This window comes from Ailuropoda melanoleuca, chromosome 3, assembly GCF_002007445.2.
Source record: "Ailuropoda melanoleuca isolate Jingjing chromosome 3, ASM200744v2, whole genome shotgun sequence".
NCBI classification, from domain to species: domain Eukaryota; kingdom Metazoa; phylum Chordata; class Mammalia; order Carnivora; family Ursidae; genus Ailuropoda; species Ailuropoda melanoleuca.
Genome location: NC_048220.1, coordinates 65,693,689 through 65,715,742, shown reverse-complemented (window position 1 = coordinate 65,715,742; position 22,054 = coordinate 65,693,689). Strand labels below are relative to the sequence as shown.

The following is a 22,054-nucleotide window of genomic DNA, read 5'->3' as shown; positions in this document are numbered from 1 at the left end:
ACAGAACTCTGTGGAATGGGATTTAATACAGATTAGAAGCCAAAGCTTCCCAGGGGTCTATTAGGGTGCTCACTCCTCCTGAAGCCTGTTTTCTTTTTCCCCCCTCACTTCTTCCCCTATTCCTCTCCTTGTTCACTCTCTTTCAGTCACAGTAGCCTCCCTGTGGTTCCTCAAACACATCCAGCATACTCTGACTTTAGGGCCTTTGGGCATTGGCCTTTTCTTCCTTTGAAGCTCTCCTTCATACTTCCACATGGCTGACTTCTTTACTCAGAAGCTGCCTTCTCAATGAGGCCCATCTTGGCCTCTCTATTTGAAAGTACAGTCCTCCCCTTATACTCCCCCAGGTCTATAATTCTCATCCTCTTTACTGTGCTTTACTTTTCTTTTTTCCATAGCCATATTATCTGCTGACATCCTATATATATATGCATTTATTATATTTATTATTTCTTTTCTGCTTCCCTTCTTAGATATAAGCTGCACTGGGCCACACATCTCTCCTTGGTTCATTGATAGAACTCCACTACCCACCTGGAGCATTGCCTGATGACATGTGGTAAGTGCTCAATAAATATTTGTTGAACGGATAAAGGGAGGAAGGTGGGCAGAAACAATGTCTAGGTGAGGTATGGGATGAAGAATATCAGGCAATTGGAAGTCACTAGATTCTCAATGGAGGGCAACAGGAGGGAGACAGGGTTTTCTAAGACAAAGCTATCCACCCCTCCGCTATGCATTAGGCTTGGCCCTGCTTTTAAGTTAATGAACATTAATGGGGAAAGATTCTAATTTACTCCAAAATAATTTATATACTAGATGGGTTTATGGGCATGGCCATGCTTCTGACAAATGAAAGATTTCTGCCTTTGAATTCTGCTATGTAAACATGGCAGATGGTTATATAAACATAGTACTTAAGAACTGTATTTGGCAAAGGAGTAAGAAATAGCCTTACAAGGACATTCTGCACTTTGTGTTACAAGAACTAGAAAATTGTATAAAGACACAAATTCTCTTCCTTTCAAATCTGTAAAAAGTATCTATTACCATGTTCACCCAAGTCCACCAGATTTCCAAACTGATCAAACTTTCTCGCTTTTACTCCAGTTGGACAACATGGACAAATTTGATATTTATTACCTTATACTTAGGAGAAATATATTTGAACTTTATCCTTTAGAATTGACAAGATACTTGATATTTATTTAACACTTGCAAATCTGGATACTCATGAAGTACCAAAAAAGGTAGAAAAAATAATTGGAAGTGTCTTGAAAGTATTCTAAGTAATATCCCACCTTGAAAGGGAAACCTGTTGAAATTTTCTATTCAGTAAAAAATCATAACTAAGTTGGGTTTAAAAAACCAATTGTATCAGACTTAGAGGAGGTTAGATAAATCTTAGGGTCAAACGTGAAGTCACGGGGTAGATAATACAGACTTTATTCTCAAGTACAGCTGCCAGGAATGTATTTAGCCTATTAATAAACAGATAAAGAAGGATCCTTTGTTTCTTCCACGGTTACTCTTGCTCTTTGAATCTTTACATGATTTCTCTGCCCACACTTCCTGTAAATTGTTTTTTTCCGAAGAATGGTTTTACATGGCAGTTTGCCTCCCACATCCTTCTACCCTAGTCTTCAATCTTTTTATAAAAATAGGAAGAGAAAGAGAACTAATCATACAGTCAACACTGTGATCTTCTCAATGAAATTATTTAGGGGACTGATGTTCCCTATCCACGTTGAAATTGTGAAAATTATTTGCATTAAAATTTCTTATGACCTGTGTTATATTGGCATTCTTATCCCATATTTCATAGAAAGATTTCTTTTTTTTTTTTAAAGATTTTATTTATTTATTCGACAGAGATAGAGACAGACAGCGAGAGACGGAACACAAGCAGGGGGAATAGGAGAGGAAGAAGCAGGCTCATAGCAGAGGAGCCTGATGTGGGGCTCGATCCCACAACGCCGGGATCATGCCCTGAGCTGAAGGCAGACGCTTAACTGCTGTGCCACCCAGGCGCCCCTCATAGAAAGATTTCTAATTAAAGTCCAGTGGTCTGGATTTCAGTTATCTAGGTAATGACTCTTGTTACGTAAAAATAATTATTTAAAGCGTTAAAACACACACACACACACACACACACACACACACACACACACAAAACCCAAAAAACAAAAACAAAAAACCTAAACCAAACAAAAATAAAATAGCAGGTAGGTGGGATCATGAGATATGTTAGGGTTAAGTAGGGGAGTTGCAAACCTTGTTATTAAAAAAAACCTGGAAAACCAGGAAAGCTTCCTTCTCTCCATGAATTTTAAATAGTGAACAAGCTTAACCCACTGAACACAACTCTGAAATGTTTCTAATTCCCTTATTATCAATGAAGGTAGACCAGAGAACGTGAAGAGAATTTTACCTTAGGGAGGTGTACTGCTGTGCGTTTTCAGTAACTGTATAGTCTATTTCTGCCTCTATGTCTGAAAATTAACAGCATGTTAACAGGACGATTGCCTGCACTGTGGCACTGTCTGTTTAGGATTAGGCCATTAAATATTGATGGAGATAATTGTTCCTGCGCTTGAACATCAGAAAGATGGAACTAAGAGTAGTTTAACCGGCATTTGCCTTTATGCTTGGTAAATAGAGGGCTGGATTCAAAGTATAGCGGGATAAGTATTACCATGCGCTCAGTTCCACAGCCAAAGCATCATTGATCAGAAACTGTGGTTTGTAAAAATGTTATAGTAAAAAGTTCAGTGAAACAATTCAGCTGAGCTTTGTTGGAATTGACTGAAATAGAATCTGATAGAACTGCATCTTAAGAACATGCAAGCCGGATTTCTTGCCATTTGTCTAGTTATTTTTTTTTTTTAATTTTGAAATGATATTCACACATGTTATAGTATTAACTGCTATGGTACTTAGTGCATAATCTAGATTGCTTACACTTTCACCGAAAGTAGCAGAGTAGTTCGTGAGGGCCCTGGGGTTGGATGGCCAGTGTTCACATATCAGCTGTGCTTGTGCCTACCTGTGATCCGTTGGATTACTTACCTCTCCGAGACTCAGCATCCTTCTCAAAATGGAGGTTTCAGTGTATTCATTTTATAAGTCCTTGTAACGTTGAATGAGATGATAAGTGTGAAGCTTTTAGCACAGAGGCTGGCACACAATAGACTCTCAAGTAATGTTAACCTTTGTGATCATACAGCATCTGTTTCTAGGAAGCAACAATGTACTTCAGCAGTGGCTGAATTTTGTGCCAAAAATATAGGATAGAAAACGAGTTGCCTCCGAAAGGCTGCTAAGTTGTTGCTTTATTACAGAAGGGATGTCAAGGTGGATTTCATGTCCCTTATCTTTGAGTGGGGCCAAAACCCGCAGCAGCTCATCTTCACCTAAGAAAGTGGCCCTAAGAGTTATAACAAAGCATTTCTCTCTTGCTTTTTGATTTTTTCAACTGAAACCTCTGAAGTCTTTACATGAGTATGAGGCTATTCAATATTTTCTTCTTCTTCTTTTTTTTTTAAAGATTATTTATTTATTTGAGAGATTGAGCACGTGCGAGAGAGCATGAGCAGGGTGAGAGACAGAGGGAGAAGCAGACTCCCTGTTGAGCAGGGAGCCTCATGTGGGGCTCGATCCCGGGATTCCATGCCAGGACTCTGGGATCGTGACCTGAGCTGAAGTAGACGCTTAACTGACTGAGCCACTCAGGCGCCCCTCAATATTTCATTCTTGATCTCATTTTGGTACTAGAAATATGCGGACTTTGGGCGGGAGGAACAGAAAGTAACTGAATGCCTTTCAACAACATTCATTTGATTCGGCTAAAAAAGACTTAACATCTGTAACGTTTCCATTCAGCCTCCAACTTCTGGCATTCCTGAACGACAGAGCAATGCAAACCCAAAAGGAACAAGTTTGTTAAGACTGATTAGAAGTGCATTCTGCCATGTATGAAGTGGAGATTTACTAATTCATTTCTTTTGGGCTTTTAAAAAAAGTTCTCACCCACTGTTTGACCTAAGAGAGCACAAATCCTGTGGATGAAGTCCATGGAAATGTTCAACGTGCCTGTCTTAACAGACCTTCATGGTGGGATGAGTCATGTTCTTACTCATTTTTTGTTACATTTGTTGACTAAGCTGAGAGTGTTCCTTAAGCTATATTAAGGATAAATATTAAAGACTAGAAACCGTTTTCTTTTACAATTATTTTTGAGAAATGCTTAATGCATATTCAATTTTATAATCTCTTTCTTTTCAACTACAGCAAATTTCTACTGTCAAAGCTAGAAAACCTCTGTAGAATTAAAAGAGCTAAAATTTTATTTCGAACTTTTTTCTAAGTAGATGGAGTTTCATTCACAACCAGATAAAGATATCTTTGTATCCTACTTATTGCAATAATAGACCGGATGGATTCTTGGTAAAACCTGAATATTTTTAAATGCTCTATATGTTCTAGCTCTAAATTGCATGTTTTAAGCATATTGCTTTGAAATCCTGAAAAAATGCATACTGAATTTTGATGTGTTCTAAAACAGTCATGAAAATTAACATCTTCCCTCAGCCCAGGGCCAAACAGATTTTTTTGCAGGGCCAAATTAGAATCTGCCTACAGGCTTCAGATAAAAAAAGGTAGCAAGCAGGCAACTTTTTAAAGTCAGAAAAGGCGAAGTAATCTTATATGGCTATCTTTTTTGGTAATCTAAGTCGCTGGGGAAGGGAATAATCTTTTAACTTAGCCTTAACCCTCTAGAGTGTGTGGATGTCAATAGATTTTTTTTTCCAGGTTGTAAGCTGGCATAATGGTACTTTACACCTATAGAAAACGAATTGTTTTAATGTAGATATATAAGTTCCTGGGAGTGGAACTCACAGGGCATGTTAGCTAGGTATTTTTTTTAAAATACGTGTTCTTTTAGGGTTTACATTTGAGTTCACTAGCTAGATATATGGCATTGGGAGGTCAGAAGCCAGAATCATGGAGTACTAATGGCAGATTACTACCTCTACCTGCTCTGAAATTCCATAGGTGAAGCGAACAGTGTGGATTATAACAACCATTAGGCTAAGTACAATCCTAGAGGAGCAATGCCCATAGCATCAGGAAAGGAAGGAGGATCTAGAGCAGTCTAGAAAGAGAAGGCCTGGGAACGTGAGCATGTGAACTTGGACACTCAGACACATAAATGTGGATGTAGGTGCAGAGAGTGAGGAACCGATTCAACATTCAAGAGACAGTTATGAACCCCTACTCTACTGGGAATGTGCTAGATGTTGAGAGTCAAAAATGGATTAAAGAGCTCAAATTCTGGTGAAAGGACCATAAGAAAATGAATATGGCCTGACAGAGATGGCAATAAAAATAGTAATATCAGCAAACATATTTTGAGTACTTAAGATGATCTAGTCTCTGTTTCAAGCCTATTAGCATTCATTTTCATTTATACAACAGCCGACTAAGTTAAGGATGATGATTATTTCCCTGTTGAGTTTAAGAGAACTGAGTCTGGGAGAGGTTAAGTGACCAACCCAAGGTCACAAATCTAGTAAGTGGTGCTGCAGCCACAAGGAGAGAAATATAACAGGAACAAAAAGAGAAGGCAGAGATCGATAGGTAGACCTGTCTCTCTATGTGCGGTCCATCTATTTATATCTAGATATCTCAACATATGTGTGTATGTAGATGTGTGTCTGTAGGCCTGTGTCATTGTATACATGCTCACCGTGCTCACACACACTGTAAGTATGCTTTATGTGTTCCTGCTTTTCCAATTTTCCATGTTCCATTACCACGTTTGGGCCACGCTTAATGCATTTCCTCATTCTTTGTGTCTATCCACCTGTCGAGACCAGCTCAGATTCTACTTCAGTCATGAGTCCTTCTCTAAAGATTTTTGATGGAAGTGATCTCTCCCCACTCTAAAATGTCATTAGCTATATTCCTGTTCATTTACTCGCTAACACCATTTTATAGGGTACATGATGGCTAGTTGCTTTGCTTGCATGTAGCAATTTGAAAAGTGTGTCCTGTCAGTGTTGCACATACAAAGCACATAAGTGTTTTTGATGCCTCAGTTCATCGATTGATTGGAGCAAGCAAACCCCCGTCATTCATATACCACCGCTCTCTCGTACCAATGTCTCATGTGCCGTTAGTGGTCCCACTAACACTACAGTTCTAATCAGAGATGTTCAAATGAGGTCTACTCATGTATGTTCTTTTCTGGGAGAACTGATTTCCAGCATGATATTCTGCTGGTCCTTTGTTGGGTCACTTCTTGGTTCACTTTGGTAAGCTTGTTTCACAGTTTTATATCCTTTCTAGTCTGGTGAACAGTATCTTACAAGGAGAGTCTGGAAAGGAATCAGCCAGCCAGCCAGCCAGCCAGGATGTTTTCTTACAACAACATTTTATGCTCTTTTACAAAGCTGCTAAAATGGGAATCATTCTTTTGCAATTCTCTCATCAGATTGCAGTTTTAATGCCTGGGGTTTTGGCCATATTCAAATCCAGAGACCGTTAGCGTAGAAGAGATATTTCTTTTCTCGGGAGTCCCCACAAAGTTTAGCCTGTGGGATGGTCATTTTAACCGGCAGAGTAGGAAGGACTGAAACCTCATTGCAATCTTTTCAGCTTCTTTTGAATTCCTTCCCAGAACAGTTACCCCTAGTAGGTTAAGCTCTATGGGGTTGATAAAATACCCCAATTGGTCTCCATTCCTCTCCTTATTTACTGTGCTGACGGAATCAGATGACTCCACAAAGACATCATGTTGGCTGCAATTACTCCCTCCCCACCACCTCCAATCTTTGTCTTTTCTAAGCTGTTTCAAATCTTTGAGGAGTGACTCCTAGGGGAAACCAAAGTTCAGAAATCTTAATCTAGTGAACTTGAGTTAAAAAAAATTGAAATTATAATTATGTTATTCTTGGGTTGGAACTGGCTAAACATGAAATTCTTTGTCTAGGAGTACCCAGATTATGGACATATTGGCCTGTAGTAGTAGCTCGCTATCTGTTGAGTCAAAGCCCACCTGCCGGGTGTGCCAACTGTGGAGGAGTTTTACGATGAGAGTGCTCATGGTCTAGTGTACCAAGAAAGATGTGGAGCAAATCTCTGGGTCACAGTCCATCATTAAGAAGTTTGAGAGACTCCTGTTAACCTCTTGTGTTAATGTAGTGGGTGAATGAACATACTGGATTACAGATTGAAGAAGGGGGGGTGGTATGTATTGCCGGTTCTACAGAACGTAAGAATCTCTATGGATTACCCTAGTTTGTCCCCCTCTAGTGAATAAATTATGCTTACTAATTGTTGAGGGGAGAAAATATTCCCTTAAATCCTCTTCAGAAACTCTCTTGAAAGACTCTGTTTGACCTAACTGGTAGTTCTGGGTCTGAAGCGAGCGACTCTCCCTGCCCAAAGTCTAATAAAATGAATAGAAAGAAAAGGAGAATGTACATGGAAGTGTCAAATATGAAGAGTAAAGAAATGGATAAACCAGAAATCATATTCGAGAGTAACTATGTAGGAGGAGAAGAAGTCTTCACAAAATACTCTAAAAAGTTACCAAAAAAAAAAAAAAAGATATTTTAAAAGCTTAGAACAGTTTATAATGAGGGAGATTGTATTTTTTGCCCTGTAAAAAAGAAGCTTGTCATTCTCATCCATTAGAGTAGAACATGTGTTGTTTGTTATCTTTTGTTTTTGTTTTTATTAGATAATGAATTATACTCATTCCCTTGTGATTTGGAGCATAAGGTTTCATATATGTGGGGTGTAGCAGAAATATTAACTGTTCTAAACAGAGATTACCCTAGCAATGTTGGTCTTATTAGCTCAAAATAATCAATGTCAACTTTAAAAACTGAACAAAATCAAACAAGGAAATGAAGCTAAGCAAAATTCCACTAAGGTGTGCTATTTTGGACCATAAAAAATTAATTTGGAAATCTCTAAACAACACTTTATTTTTATTAAATACCCAATTGTGAGTCCTTGTCAAGGTAAGTATCTATATGTAGGTAACATCAGAGGCAGAAATAAGACAAATTGTTACATTTTCAAAATTTGGAAAGGGATGATATGATAAAGAAATGTTTTCTAAAGCGTTCAAAGCAAAGGTCTTTCAATGACCACTCAGCAGAAAAATGGCTTCTAATAAATCTCTTACAAATATACTGGCATCTTTAAAATTGGGTGGTAAATCTTATCAATTACCTTATCAATCATGGCTGGAAACCCAACCTTTTGAAGGTTTTCTCAAAATATTTAACAAAGCTTGCACATATTTGAGATTCTGGGTTATGATAGTGGACACAATGCAGTATTGATGATGCTTAGGCATTTTCAGCAGTGCAATCATTCACCCCTGTATTCATGCACATATTTGGTATGTTGCCATACTTCGAGATAGAGGAACATGACACAGTTCCAGATCTCACTAAATCACCACCTTTTGGAGGAGATGACACCATTTCAGTTTTCGAGGTGCTCATCCCCTTTCATGATATACATACAAAATGTAGCATGATGAATAAGAAGGTTTGTTGGTTAGAAACCCTGGCTCCAAGGCCCTCTTCTCCCAGTTAATAGTTACATTCTAAGCAAGGCAGCTTCTCATTGGTAAAATGAGGTAGGAACTCCTTCATTGAGTTGAGAGGATTATATGAAATGGTCCATGTGAATCACTTGGCACAGGACCTGGCACATTCATATTGATCAAAAAAATGAGCTATTGTGGGGCGCCTGGGTGGCTCAGTTTAAGCGTCTGCCTTCGGCTCAGGGCGTGATCCCAGCATTCTGGGATCGAGCCCTGCATCAGGCTCCTCCGCTGGGAGCCTGTTTCTCCCTTTTCCACTCCCCCTGCTTGTGTTCCCTCTCTCACTGGCTGTCTTTCTGTCAAATAAATAATAAATAAAATCTTTAAAAAAATAAAAAAATAAAAATTAGCTATTGTTATCATCGTATCATCGTATCACTTGAATCTGGACAAGAATTATTTTATTTTTTTGCTCAGAAAAATATCAAACAACTTTTTCATGGATATACAGATCACAGGTATAAATACTTGGATTCAAACTCAGGTTTCAGTGCCCAGTGATTTACATGGTCAGTTTTTGTTTTTGTTTTTGTTTTTCTTTCTACTACATTAGATCTCTTGGGAAACAGCTTCGTTTCCATGAGTTCCTCGAAAGTATACTGCTTGTAATTAATATGGAAAAATCATCCATGCCATTCTTTCTGAATCTCTTTTTCTCTGGCCTATTTTGCTACATCTTCTTAAGAGTTATTCTTTTTACTGTTTTACAGAAATATTTTAATATTACAAAATGATAGTTGTTACTAAAATGATGAATGCTAATTACAGGAGAAGGTATTCACTTTTTCCCAACTAAATATCACCACATTATGGATTTGGCAAGTTTAGGCCCTTGATTAACTCTTATTTTGTAGCTACTAAACACAGTCTTGAAAAAAAATCTTAAGAAAAAGATGTCAAGCATGTATGAAAGCTTTGTCAGTTCTGTTTTCAGGCTAGAGTTGTTTTTTTTTTTTTAACTGCTAAGTTATACACCCCATTGGATTCCATTACCGTGGCAGGTTTTTCTAGGCAAATAGCACACCAGAGGAAAGTTTGGCTGTGGGTTTTCTTCTTTCTGATTTAGTTTTTATTCTTTGGTTGCTAATTTGCATTTTTCTCTGAAATGGATTAGAATTATAATACATATGCAAAAGCATAAAGCAAAGAAAGACAACCCCTAGCCCCTCACTAACAGTGAGAACTTGGGAGAATTACATCACTAATTTCTGTCTCAGTTTAAACATCTGTAAGACGGGGGTCATAATTTCTAATCTAAAGTTTTGTTTTGNACAACCCCTAGCCCCTCACTAACAGTGAGAACTTGGGAGAATTACGTCACTAATTTCTGTCTCAGTTTAAACATCTGTAAGACGGGGGTCATAATTTCTAATCTAAAGTTTTGTTTTGAGGATAGAATGTGATGATGCACTGGAGCTGGCCGATGGCTAATTATTCAGGAATTTTGAGAGCAGGGTATTAAAATGTTGGTAGTTTAAAATCAGCCACTGGCGCAATATATATACCATGGAAATTGGCAAATGCCATAAATTAGTTTTCCTTTCCTTCCTGGAGAGCAGGTTTGTCAGCACCTCACTGGATAATCCTTGTATACCAGTTAGTAAAGTTCCAGACCCATATTAAGAATTCAGTATTCTTAGTTCTTAGGAGTATTATTTGGATGTTAATTTAGAAATCTGCATAAGAGTGTTTTTCTTAGTTCCCTCTCCAAAGCCTTGTATCAATTTATACTTTTATGCTAATAATAAAGATGTCAAGATGTTTGTGTTAAGCTTACCTTTTAGGACCTGCACAAAAGAATCAATTAAAGAGAAATAAAGAGGAATATGCATGGCTTCCTGAGACAAAACCCTTTAGTTGATAGCCAAGGTGCCTTAATGAAATGGAGATGCAGAAATGCTGCTGATCAAAGGTCATTGTAAGCTTCTTGTTTTATGCCTTTTCTCTGGTGGCAGGACACAAAGTATTTCATGAATTAATATGAGCCAGCATATATTCTCATTTATTTATAAATATTTTCTAAGCATAGCGTGTCACCTCATCTCTGTACACGTATTGGCTTCTATTACTTTTGTTTCTTCTGTGCAATGAATTTTGCCTACCTGGAAGTAGTGCTTGAAAATCATACATAAATTGAAAATGTGTTTTTAATGATAAGGTTCCATGCTTGCTCTGAAGAGAGCATTTGTATATCAAATACCCTTATATAAGGCTCTGTCTCCTACTTGATTGAGATACAGGTAAAGCAGACTCCAGACAGAGAGGACCCGTTTCCTAAACCTCACTTGTGCAAGGGATCACAGGTAGCTGTTGGATTCACATTTCAGAGAATGGACTCAGAAATGGGCTACATTTTCTATTAGGACTGCTTCTACTAGGAGTGGTGAGGGTGTCTGCTACAGCTAGCTAGCTAGAGAACTCCCCACTTAGATCTAAAGTAGGGAAACAGATGTGAAGAATAAGTAGGGAATGTCAAAAGATGTTGAAAGAATACACTGACATACTTATAGTGAATATTGATTGACAGAAAAAAAAATTGACGTAGGTAATTTTATTTTTGATGAAGTGTTCAGGAAAATCATTGCTCGGATCCAGTGACATTTCTTGTATTTTCCTAACCTCTTATTGGTGTATATAGTTTTTGCTTTTAATATATATCTAAATATGTATGTTAAATAAGTATATAACTATATAGTCCCACAGTAATTTTAATTTTTTCTGATTTAATGTTTTATAACTCAGTATAAAATTTCAAGAAATAGAGAAATGGATGAAGCGTAGATAATCATATCTCTCAGGAACAACCACTGTTTATATTTGGGTAACAAGCTCTTAGGCATTTTAAAAACAATACGCAAACACATATATGTGTTCCTATGAACATTTACATGCATGTAGATGATGTCCCATTTGCTTGTTTATTTTAAGTATGGAGCCCTTGTACTCTAAAAACTTGCTTGTTCATTTCATATATCATGGTTATTGTTTCATGTCAGCACGTGAAAACCTATCACATTATTTTTAATGGTATTTACATTAATCTCTTCTTTTCCACATTCCAGCAGATGCCTGAAACCACAGAGAGTTCTGAACGCTGTATATAGTATGTTTTTTCCCCAGATGAACATATCTATGATAAAGTATATTTTATACATTAAGCACAGGAGGAGGTTAAAAATAATAACTAATAATATGATAGAACAATTATAATAATATACTGTCATAAACGTTATGGGAATGTGGTCTTTCTCCTTCCCTCTCACTTGAAATATCTCAGTGCACTATATCTGCCCTTGTTCTCATGATGATGTGAGCTGATAAAATGCCTACTTTGTGAGACGAAGTGAGGTGCAAGATATAGGCATTTTGACACAGCACTGGGCTACTATTGCCCTTCTGTCAATACCTCCAAAAGGAGGATCGTCAGATGCTGGACCACAGTTGAGCATGGGTAACTGAAACCATAGAAGGCAAAACCACAGATAAGGGGGGGCTGCTGTAGTATTCTTTATGTACTGTAATTTATATAACTATAAGTTGATACAAATTGAGGAGTTTCTAATTTTTCAACATTAAAAACAGTAGTCATTCATATGTATATCTTTATCTTTAGATTTATATATAATTATAATTTATGAGGGTTTCTCCTGAATAAGTACCCAGAAGTGTATCATTTACTACTGCTTTTAATTTTCAAAATAGCCTTGCAAGGCAAGGTTACTATTGTTATATTTAGTTTATGGTTGAGAGAACTCATTAGTAAAAAGATTAAATAGCCTATGCAAAGTCAGGGAGCTAGTAAGCAGATCTAAGTTGCATACCTGCCTCTTGTGTGAGGACTCTTGCGTGTAGCACTCACATGGTCTGCTACAGAGCACTATACAAAGCTATCTCTCATCATTTCTGTCTCCCAGTATTTCATTTATTCTAGTAATTTAACATTTCTGAGGTCATATTCCATCCCCATGTTAATGACGTTTTAACAATCCTTGTCAGCTGGATAACAGCATGACACAGACGTCATTGTTGATATATGTGCACCCAGGTTTTTATTACTGGTTCCATGACTGGATGCTTGTAACTCTTCAACAGGCCATTTAAGGCCCTTGAAGTGAGGAATATGAGTCCTGGTTGTGTCTGAAAACCTTCTGTTGACACCTTCATTTAATAAAAAGAGTGCCAATAACAAAAGTTGCCAAATGGATGTCAAAAGCCTGGTAGAAAACCGTAGAAACATTAGTAGAGAATTCTTTAAAGAAATAGCACATCACCAACAATCTTGATGGACTAGTGGATAACAGTTGGCAGAAAAACACAAACATTGTTACCTCTGAGCAAAAAAAAAGTGTTTAGGAAGAATTGGACCCCAACTGTGAAGAATCTTAACCAGTTGATTTAATTTACATATTCAGTGTTATGTATCCATGGGAGTGATATACGGTAAAAGTTCAGGTGTAACTGTAGAAGGGCTCTTTGAGTAACTAAAAATAAAAGTTATAAGTGGCATAAAATGTTGTACATAGTATAATTCATTGTTTTTCTTCTTTCTCTTGTATAATATAAAGGTACCTGTTATACTCAATGGCTTTCTAGATTCCATGAAATACAGTAGTACCTATCTTATAGAATTGTATAAGAACGACTGTAAGTGCTTAGGACAGTACCTAGCGTATGATGAGCATTTTATAAATATAGTTATTAAATACATTTAATAGAAATTGTAAATATTCCTCCAAAAAAGTGTATCAGTTTACAATACCATTTTAACAATTTTATTACAGTACTTTATAATGTAAAACATAATTTGGTGTAATTCTTCATCAAAGAAAACAAAGCTATTATCTCAAAGCTATCATATGTGACCACTTATCTTCTGTACAGATAAAAAGAATAGTTAAGTTTGCTGAAAGTTTAAACCCGCCCCCCCATACCTTCTGCAAAGTAGTCCTATACTCACTTAATTCTACCTATTATTTCCTCCAATAGATGTTTTTGGGTTTTTTTGTTTTGTTTTGTTTTGGTTTTTTCCTCAAATAGATGTTTAAGATTTCTGGGTTATATATGTGAATAAAGATTGTTGTACTTTCATCAGTGATTCTTTGACCATTAGCCAATAATTATTATTATTTGACAGATAAATTATATTTTAAAAATTAAAAAATCTTAAGGAAATTTCTTGGATGCTTGTATTTTTAAAAAAAGCAGTGAGAACATATTACGTAGCTAGATTCAGGAATATTCTGACATATATGAAATCAATCAGCTTTTCCATAGAATGCATTTTTTGAGACCTTGGTCCTTTATCGATTCAGTTTCCTGATCAGTGCAAATATGACATTACACTTTGACTTTAAGATATTGGAATTGTTACTCTCTACTCAAGTTCTCATTTTAGATGTAAGAGTGTCAGACTGCTATAGGAAGGAATTAGAGAAATAAGTTTTCTAAATAGATAACAGAAAACTTTCTGCCTGTTATCTTCTCATGAGGCATTTCCACTTGAGATCACATTCCTATAACTTTTGGGAACCAGTTCTCTTGAGTTCCTAATTTCCTAACTTTCATATTTGAACCTAGAAATGTTTCTACCATCACAACACATTGAAAGAAAGATTCTGAATCATCTTAACTTCCTATGGTATTTTTTGGTTTACAGTGATTAATTTTGGAGAGAAAATACAACTGCCATTCTGATATAGAAAATTGATGGGTTTCTCTTTCCCTTCTCCATGGGGGCATATTTGCCAATCTTTTGGAATCACCAGAAACTTGGTCTTACTGTCTCTCTTGGCAAATATCTATTCAGGCCTTGTTGTGGGCCATGCAACAGGCACTATCAGTAGTCTCCCAGAAGGCCATGTCTACTTACAGGGCAGACAAACCTCCACTCCAAGATCCTCAAAAGAATGAATGGAACATCGTTCACCTCCATCTGTTTGCCACACTGTCCCTTTAGCTTCCACAAGACTAAAAGAGCAGAGGCTGTAAGCACAGGTGAATTTCTATGGGAGAGTCAGAACAAGTCCGAAGGAAATTACCTTTACTTAGGGACAAAGTTTGTTTTCTGGATAATTTGACTTTTTTTTTTTTTAAGATTTTATTTATTTATTTGAGAGAGAGAGAGAGAGAGAAAGCACGAGCAGAGGGCAGGAGCAGAGGGAGAGGAAGAAGCAGACTCTCTGCTGAGTGGGGGAGCCCGGCATGGAGGGCTTGGGGCTCTATCCCAGGACTTGCAAGATCATGCATGACCTGAGCTGAAGGCAGACGCTGAGCCAACTGAGTCACCCAGGCGCCCTGTCTTTTTAAAGAAATCTCATAAGAGAAAATGCCTAAACATGAATACTTTCAAAACAAATTTTAAAGATTTGTGCATGTTGCCACCTCTGAGAAAATGAGAATTCTGATGGTATGGCAAATACAGAAAAATGTATAAAATACACATCTCCAGTTATTCACATCTCTAGATATTCATCACGTGTTTCAAATATACTCAGGAGGGAAAATTTTTATTCCATGTCGTGTATTCAAGTCATTTGCCAACAGATGTCTTTTCATTCAGTCATCTCTTACACCTCTGCTCTCAGAGCTGTTTATAGATATCCTAAGCCAGGACCAAGTTAAAGGCCGAGTTGTTGCAAAATTATTACAGTGAAGTTTTTAGTTGTTTCAGGAGGTTGAGGAAGGAGTTTAATTTGTCTTCATGAGGGCACCCAATGATTGGGTCCTCCTTGGATGCCCACAACAAGTCCAAGAAATTGCTGTACCTACACAGCCTACCTGAGTAGGGGTGTTGAGGCTGGATAGTTGATGCTTAAAATGTAGCAGACCTCATGGCAGCCTATCTAGCCCAGTATTTGTTAAGATAGCAAGCAAACAATTGTCATTGAAAGTGGAGTCAAGCATTTAGAGGCAGAAACACTAATTAGAACTAATTGACAAGTGTTACAGCACTCACCAGGGTAGCTCTTTACATAGGAAAATGATAGTTATGTAAATACAGTGATTAATTGTATTCGCTTAGCCATTACTTTTCTTTTTGGCATCAGGCATGATCAGAACTTGGCCATTGATTACAACTTCAAATTTATGGTAGATTTCTCAAAGAACATTTCTGTTTCTCAAGCCAGTTTTGCTTTTGTCATTTATATACGTGTGTGTGTTTCTGTGTGTGTGTGTTTATCACATTTCTATGTGCGTGTGTTTTACTACAACATCTCTGTTGGATATAGATAAAATTTGTAACCATCTTCAATCTCTGTTGTGGAACTTACTTGCAATCCATTGACATATTGAAAAATCATTCCAGGCTGGTAAACATAAATACAGTTATTTGCTCTACGTTTTTTTTTATGATTTAAATATTCCGGTAGTAATTTGTAAACAAGTCTTCAAGTCTGTCAATCTAGCATCTGCCACAAACACTAATTCTCGTGAGAAAAAGGAGTTGTGTTGAGCGCATTATTTAGCTGTAAGTACATTTTTCATATTAAAAATATGCAAGGACTCTAAATATAGAGGTTTCACAAAAGCAAAACCAAAGAAAGCGCCTTTGACTACTTCTTGTAATGTGAGAAATGGTGACGGTTTGTGTGTGAGCATCTGATTAAAGCCAGATACCAGGTGGGAGCTGCAGTGGAAGGACAATTGGGGTGAGAGGAGTTTGGAGGTGTTGATTCCAGCTGATTCTATCATGAATTATCTGTGTAACCAAGAGAAGCCACTTGAGCTCTTTTGATCCTAGTTTTCTTGTCTTTAAAATGAGAGGAATGAAACAGATGTTTTCCAAGGTCCCTTCTTCCTTTGAAAAATTAGTCCATGTTAAGTTATTTATTTTGAAATATTTCCAATGTAAGTTCACTAGAGTGAAGTTGAGCCCATTTTCACAGACAGTGGTAAAGAACCTCTGGTGATGTTAGTGGTGGCTCAGACCTGGGATTGAGTCCTGTCTGGTTCACGACCCTTGTGGACTTTACCCATTTCCTTGGGGGTGGGGGTGTGGGAATTGAAGAGAGATAAGCAGATAGGATATCCTTGAATTGGGATACTCTACCCAGTTATCCCATTTCAATTATATAGGTATTATAAACCATCTTCTGATTAAAAAATATTTTTCTTTCTTTCTTTTTTTCTTTTCTTTTTTTTTACAGTTTTAGGGCAAGGGGAAGGATAAAGTTGAGGGAGTTGATGATCCACTTCTATATAAAATCATACCTCTAAATAGCTATTTCTTAAACATGTGTTTGTCTGATTTTTGTAAGCAGAGTCATCACAACCTCTTCTATGACTCAATCTTACAGTAATTTAACGTAAAAAAAGAATTTCATTATTGTATCAGTTTCCTAGCACTGCCATAATGAATTGTCACAAGCTGGGTAGCTTGAAAAGCAGAAATCTATTCTCTCACAGTTTTGCGGGCTAGAAATCTGAAATCAAATGATCAACAGGGACCCTGTTCCCTCTAAAGCCTCTAGGAAAGAATCTGGTTCATGTCTCTTCTGGCTTATGGTGGTAGCTGACAATCCTTGGTGTTTCCTGGAAGCAGCGCTCCCATCTCTGTCTCTCTTGTCACTTTGTGTTATCCTTGTATGTTATTGTCTCTGTCCAAATTTCTCTCTACTTATAAGTACACCCATCATTGGATTTACCGATCAACTTACTACAGTGTGACTTTATTGTAACTAATTACATCTGCAAACACTCGATTTCCAAATAAGGTCACATTCTGAGTTTTTAAGTAGACATGAATTTGGGGGAGACACTATTAAACTCAGTAAAGTTTTCATCTAAAGGAAAATGACAACCCAGCTAGTATCTGATAACAAATAAAAATATATTTTTTAAAGATTTGTTTATTTTAGAAAGAAAGTATAAGCAGGGGGAAGGACAGAGAGAGAGAGAGAGAGAGAGAGAGAAGCAGAGTCCCCACTGAGCACAGAGCCTGACTCAGGGCTTGATCTCACAACCCTGAGATCATGACCTGAGCCAAAATCAAGAGCCTGATGCTTAATCGACTGAGTCACCCAAGCATACCACAAATAAAAATATTTTAATTTAAAAATAAAAAATACACAAAAATCTGTCACTCTCAAGATTTGTTAAATGTAGGTGTTAGATATGATTTCCAAATATGGCTTAAATGTAAAAATTACATTAAGTAATTTCATAATAAATTTTAAATGTATGAAATTTGTGTGATGAATTACAAGATTGAATGCATGCCAAATATATTCAGTTAAACAACTTTGAGGTGCCAAAACTATGGTTGAAGGTGTAAAAGAAGAACAAAAAAGAATGTAAGATAATGTCTATTTCTTTAATCCTAAATTGCTTTCTTTATGGCTTTTTCCTGTTCTTTTAAAAGTATTTTCTTCTCAATTACTCTAGGACATAATCTTACATATCTATTAGTCTATTTTTTTTAAATTTTTATCTTTTTTTCCTTAACATATTGATTTTTATAATTCCATTTTTATCTTTTGTATGAAAGTAAAAACTAGTTTAAAGGTGATTTATTAAACTTGGCTATCACCAGTGGAACTTTATCTAATTTAGCTACGATATTTTTTTAAAGGAAAGTACCGTGATTCATGTATTGACAAGTTAAAAAAAAAACTTCTATTACCACCTTTTCTCTGAATCCCTCACTTCTCTAATGAATTTATAGTGAGATTTTAATTAAAATGTTGGTAATAAAAGTATAAAACATGTTTAAATTTACACCTGTAAATAATGCATCAAGCTTAAAACATTTACACATACACTTCACTGGTGAGAAAGATGACGTCTCATGGTAGAGGGTCAGGATATGTTCAATGAAATAGTGAACAGTAAAATGACTTGATCAAATTTGTAAATATATTTTAAAGGACTTACTTTTTAAAGAATGAAAGGAAGGGGCACCTGGGTGGCTCAGTAGGTTATGCCTTCAGCTCTGGTCATGATCCCAGGGTTCTGGGATCAGCCCCATACCAGGCTCCCTGCTCAGCAGGGTGTCTTCTTCTCCTCTGCCCCTCACCCTGCTCATACTTGTGCTCACTTGCTCTCTCTTCTCTCTCTCTCTTCCTCTCTCTGAAATAAATGCATAAAATCTTAAAAAAAAAAAAAGAATGAAAGGAAGTGAACAGCATAATGCAGGAAATCTACATAACCAGGACCGAGAGTCTTTAAACAAGGTAGTGCCAGTAATAACTAAATCGAAAGGGATAGATTTAAAAGAAGTAGCAAGTGTAGAACTCATACTATAGGCTGGACAAAGAAAGAGAAGAACTTGAGGATGATGTGTAGGTTTCTGTATTGGTCAATTTGGGAGTGGGTGGTGGCTTTAACATTACAGGGAATATAAGAGACTGTTGAATAGGATTTTGGAAAAGGATGTTTGACTTCGTGTTTGTAACTTCACATGCTTATGGAGCCAAAGAGTAGACATCCAAACTGCAGATTTGAAGCTCAGGAAAAATATCTCGGATCAAGAGAATTTTAAATTTGATTTTTCTCATTTTTTTCCAAAAGAAAATTTGCAAAGGTTTATGAATAACAAAATATAATAAATTAAAAATAAGTAATAAAAATGTAACAAAAAAGAAAATAAAGTTGGGAAAACCAGAGGAAGCCACAAGTGAGATTAGTTAAGAAACTGCCTTATACAGTTGCTTGAAGTGGAGTAGAAATATTTCTCTAAGCCTTCTAACAGTAATCATGAAGAAACACCATCAATGTTAACAGGGCATGGAGTTTTATGTTTCGTTAATTGTTGAATCCTTCAAACCTAGAAGAGTGTCTGACACATAGTAGTTGTTCAGTAAGTATTTGTTGAATAAATACAAAAAATGATTTGTGGATTTTTAAATGATTTTTAATGATAATAATTATTACCTAGGAAAAATTATCCAAATGTTTGAGACACATTATACACTTTTTTCCAAGGACACTGATATTTAGCTAATTCAATTATCAAAATGTATTACTATCATTTTCACTTGGGGGAGGGGAGGAGAATCTAGGTTTCCTTGGAATAGTTTTATATATTTAATATTGGCCTGTTCCTAGATGCTCCAGAACGGGTTTGCTCATGAAGCTCTACTTTATGAATGACCGTGTTCGTAACTGTCAAAGAAGGGTTCTTATTCTTAGGTTCACAGTGAATGGAAACAAGGGGGAGGGTAATTGGACTTTTGAAGATATGCAGTTTAATTCTCCCCATCTAGGAAAAGATTGCTTCCATTGCATCATTTTCCTATTTCCTGTGAGCATACAGACAACTAAGTGCTCTGAGAAGTACAGAGGACACCAAATTTAGCCAATATTGACTACGAACTAGTGAGATTCAGAGCCCCCTTAGACCAGTGAAATAAGGATGACCACAAATGTAACTTTGTAGTATCCTGAATTGTATGGGAAGAGAGAATATATATTCATGTAATTTGTATTAAATGCCAAACAACTTTCTAGAAAAATGAGTAAAAGGCAGCTAGGTTTCTCCTGTCAGAAACACAAGAGATCTTCATCAGATCTTCTGAATGCCTATGAATCCTAGGACATTACTTTGGTATCTCTTTTTATATTACACTGTACCCCCAATCCCCTGCTAATACAGAGATAATGCCTCTCTGCAATATCAAATTTTTGTAAATTGATTTCCTCAGGAAGCAGGTAGCTACGTTCCATTGGTCTAGAGGCTTTAGAAACACCACTGGAAAGAGTTTCCTCTTTGTTCTACCTAAGTTTTTTATCTATAGGTCCTGAATATCTGCTATGGTTCTTTCTTTCTACCTGCCACTATTCAGCTTCATGACTTACCCTCTTGCTGAGCATTTGAAAGAACAGGGTAATGGAGAGAAGCCAACACTGACTACTGAGTGCTTTCTAAGGACCCTTGCTGCGACTTGCCCATGGTCCCTCTCATGTGACCATTTCATGTAATCATTTATTTGAAAGTGCATATAATCATGTTTCATTCTTTTGAGCAGTCCAATTGTTTACCTGAGCTTTAAATCAGTCTCTGTCTCTCATTAGGGCTTCATTGTCCCTTACTGGGAGGCATAGCTCAGCTTTACAAAAGAATTTCCAGATGCCTACTGTCCATTACAGGGTGAGTGATCATGTGTTTCACAGCTGTCTTCAACCTAGAAGGTGTTGTGAAGAAGATAAAGCCATGATATCAAACCTTAGAACACTTTTATGTATCTAAAAATCCTGGTCCAAAGTATAATATGGATAATACTTCAAAAAATATTTTCAGATGTATTGCTATATCTTATCACTTATGTTCTCTGAGTCTTCCCACCCAATGTTGGTTTGAGTTTTTGTATTGCAGGGGAACAGTACATAATCTCTAGAACAAGAAAGTCTTTGTTAAGAATTTATTGTCCACTTAGATTTTCATTTGAGAACACATGAAGAAAGCCAGTCTTTTGAGGCGAGATATAATTTTGTAAATTTATTTAGTAAATCAAATCAAGCCTTCAGAATCCAGACCATAAAATATTTTCTGTAGTATAGAAATTATGTTCTTTCTGACTAGGACTTCTCACCATGAGACTGATAACCTTGGAGTAAAAAGAATATATGATAGAACTGAGATCTGCCACTTATGATCTCTGAAGATTATGGGCAAGAGAAAGTAAAGTCACAGAAAAAAGTGGCAATAAATCAGTGTTCTCATTCTTATGTACTGTCTATCCTTACAGCAATCACCAGTGGGTTCCACAGGAAGAAAGAATTTTCATGGGGAGCCTTAGGACACAGGAACTAGTGCTGTACTTTTACTGGCATACTAGTGGTGTGCTTTTATAAGTATGCTGCTCCCTTTCAGGAGAATCCTCAAACCTGGAAACTTCCAATATGGCACTGAGGTGGAAGGAAAGGGCAAGATTTATTGGCTTGGGACAGTGTTGCTCCTCCTACATGGCATGAACATAGCACTCAGTGACCCATATTTGCCCCAGTGAGGGGAAATGGATGCCAGTATGACTGGTGGGCCTTCAGATCTTGATTAAGAGCAAAGAGGTCATCTTGAATGGATAATTTTGGTACCACAGTACTAGGGCATCACTGTGAGAGAGCCTGATGGCTGCGGTAGCTTCTCAGGTGTCATCAGTCCAGGGAGCAGCTAGTTCAGGCACTCTGCAGCCAGGGACTTGGAAGAATCCCGAGGGAACCATTTACATTGAGAAACTCTTCATTCCCTACCAGCACAAGGCTACATGCCAACATTACCCTATACACCAAGACACCTTCTCAGATAGGAGCAAGGGTAGGGAGTAGGACTTCATTAGACTGACCATTTTCTTGGGTTGCCCAGTCAGAAACATAGCTATCTGTAAAGGTTGTTATAATTACTAGGTTGAATTAAGCTCACCTGTTTGTACTAAATTATAGTCATTTCTATCTTCATTACCCAGAAGGATGAACAACTTTTAAAGGGAT

General features: G+C 36.9%; 1 long non-coding RNA gene across 1 annotated transcript in view; it reads left to right on the top strand.

Annotated features, from left to right (window-relative positions):
• Positions 1–481: 481 nt before the first annotated feature.
• LOC117801399 overlaps positions 482–22,054 on the top strand; it is a 69,463-nt gene continuing 47,890 nt past the window's right edge. Inside the window, exon 1 of the long non-coding RNA XR_004623893.1 lies at positions 482–559. This is a non-coding gene — a long non-coding RNA (uncharacterized LOC117801399). The remainder of the gene's footprint in view (positions 560–22,054) is intronic.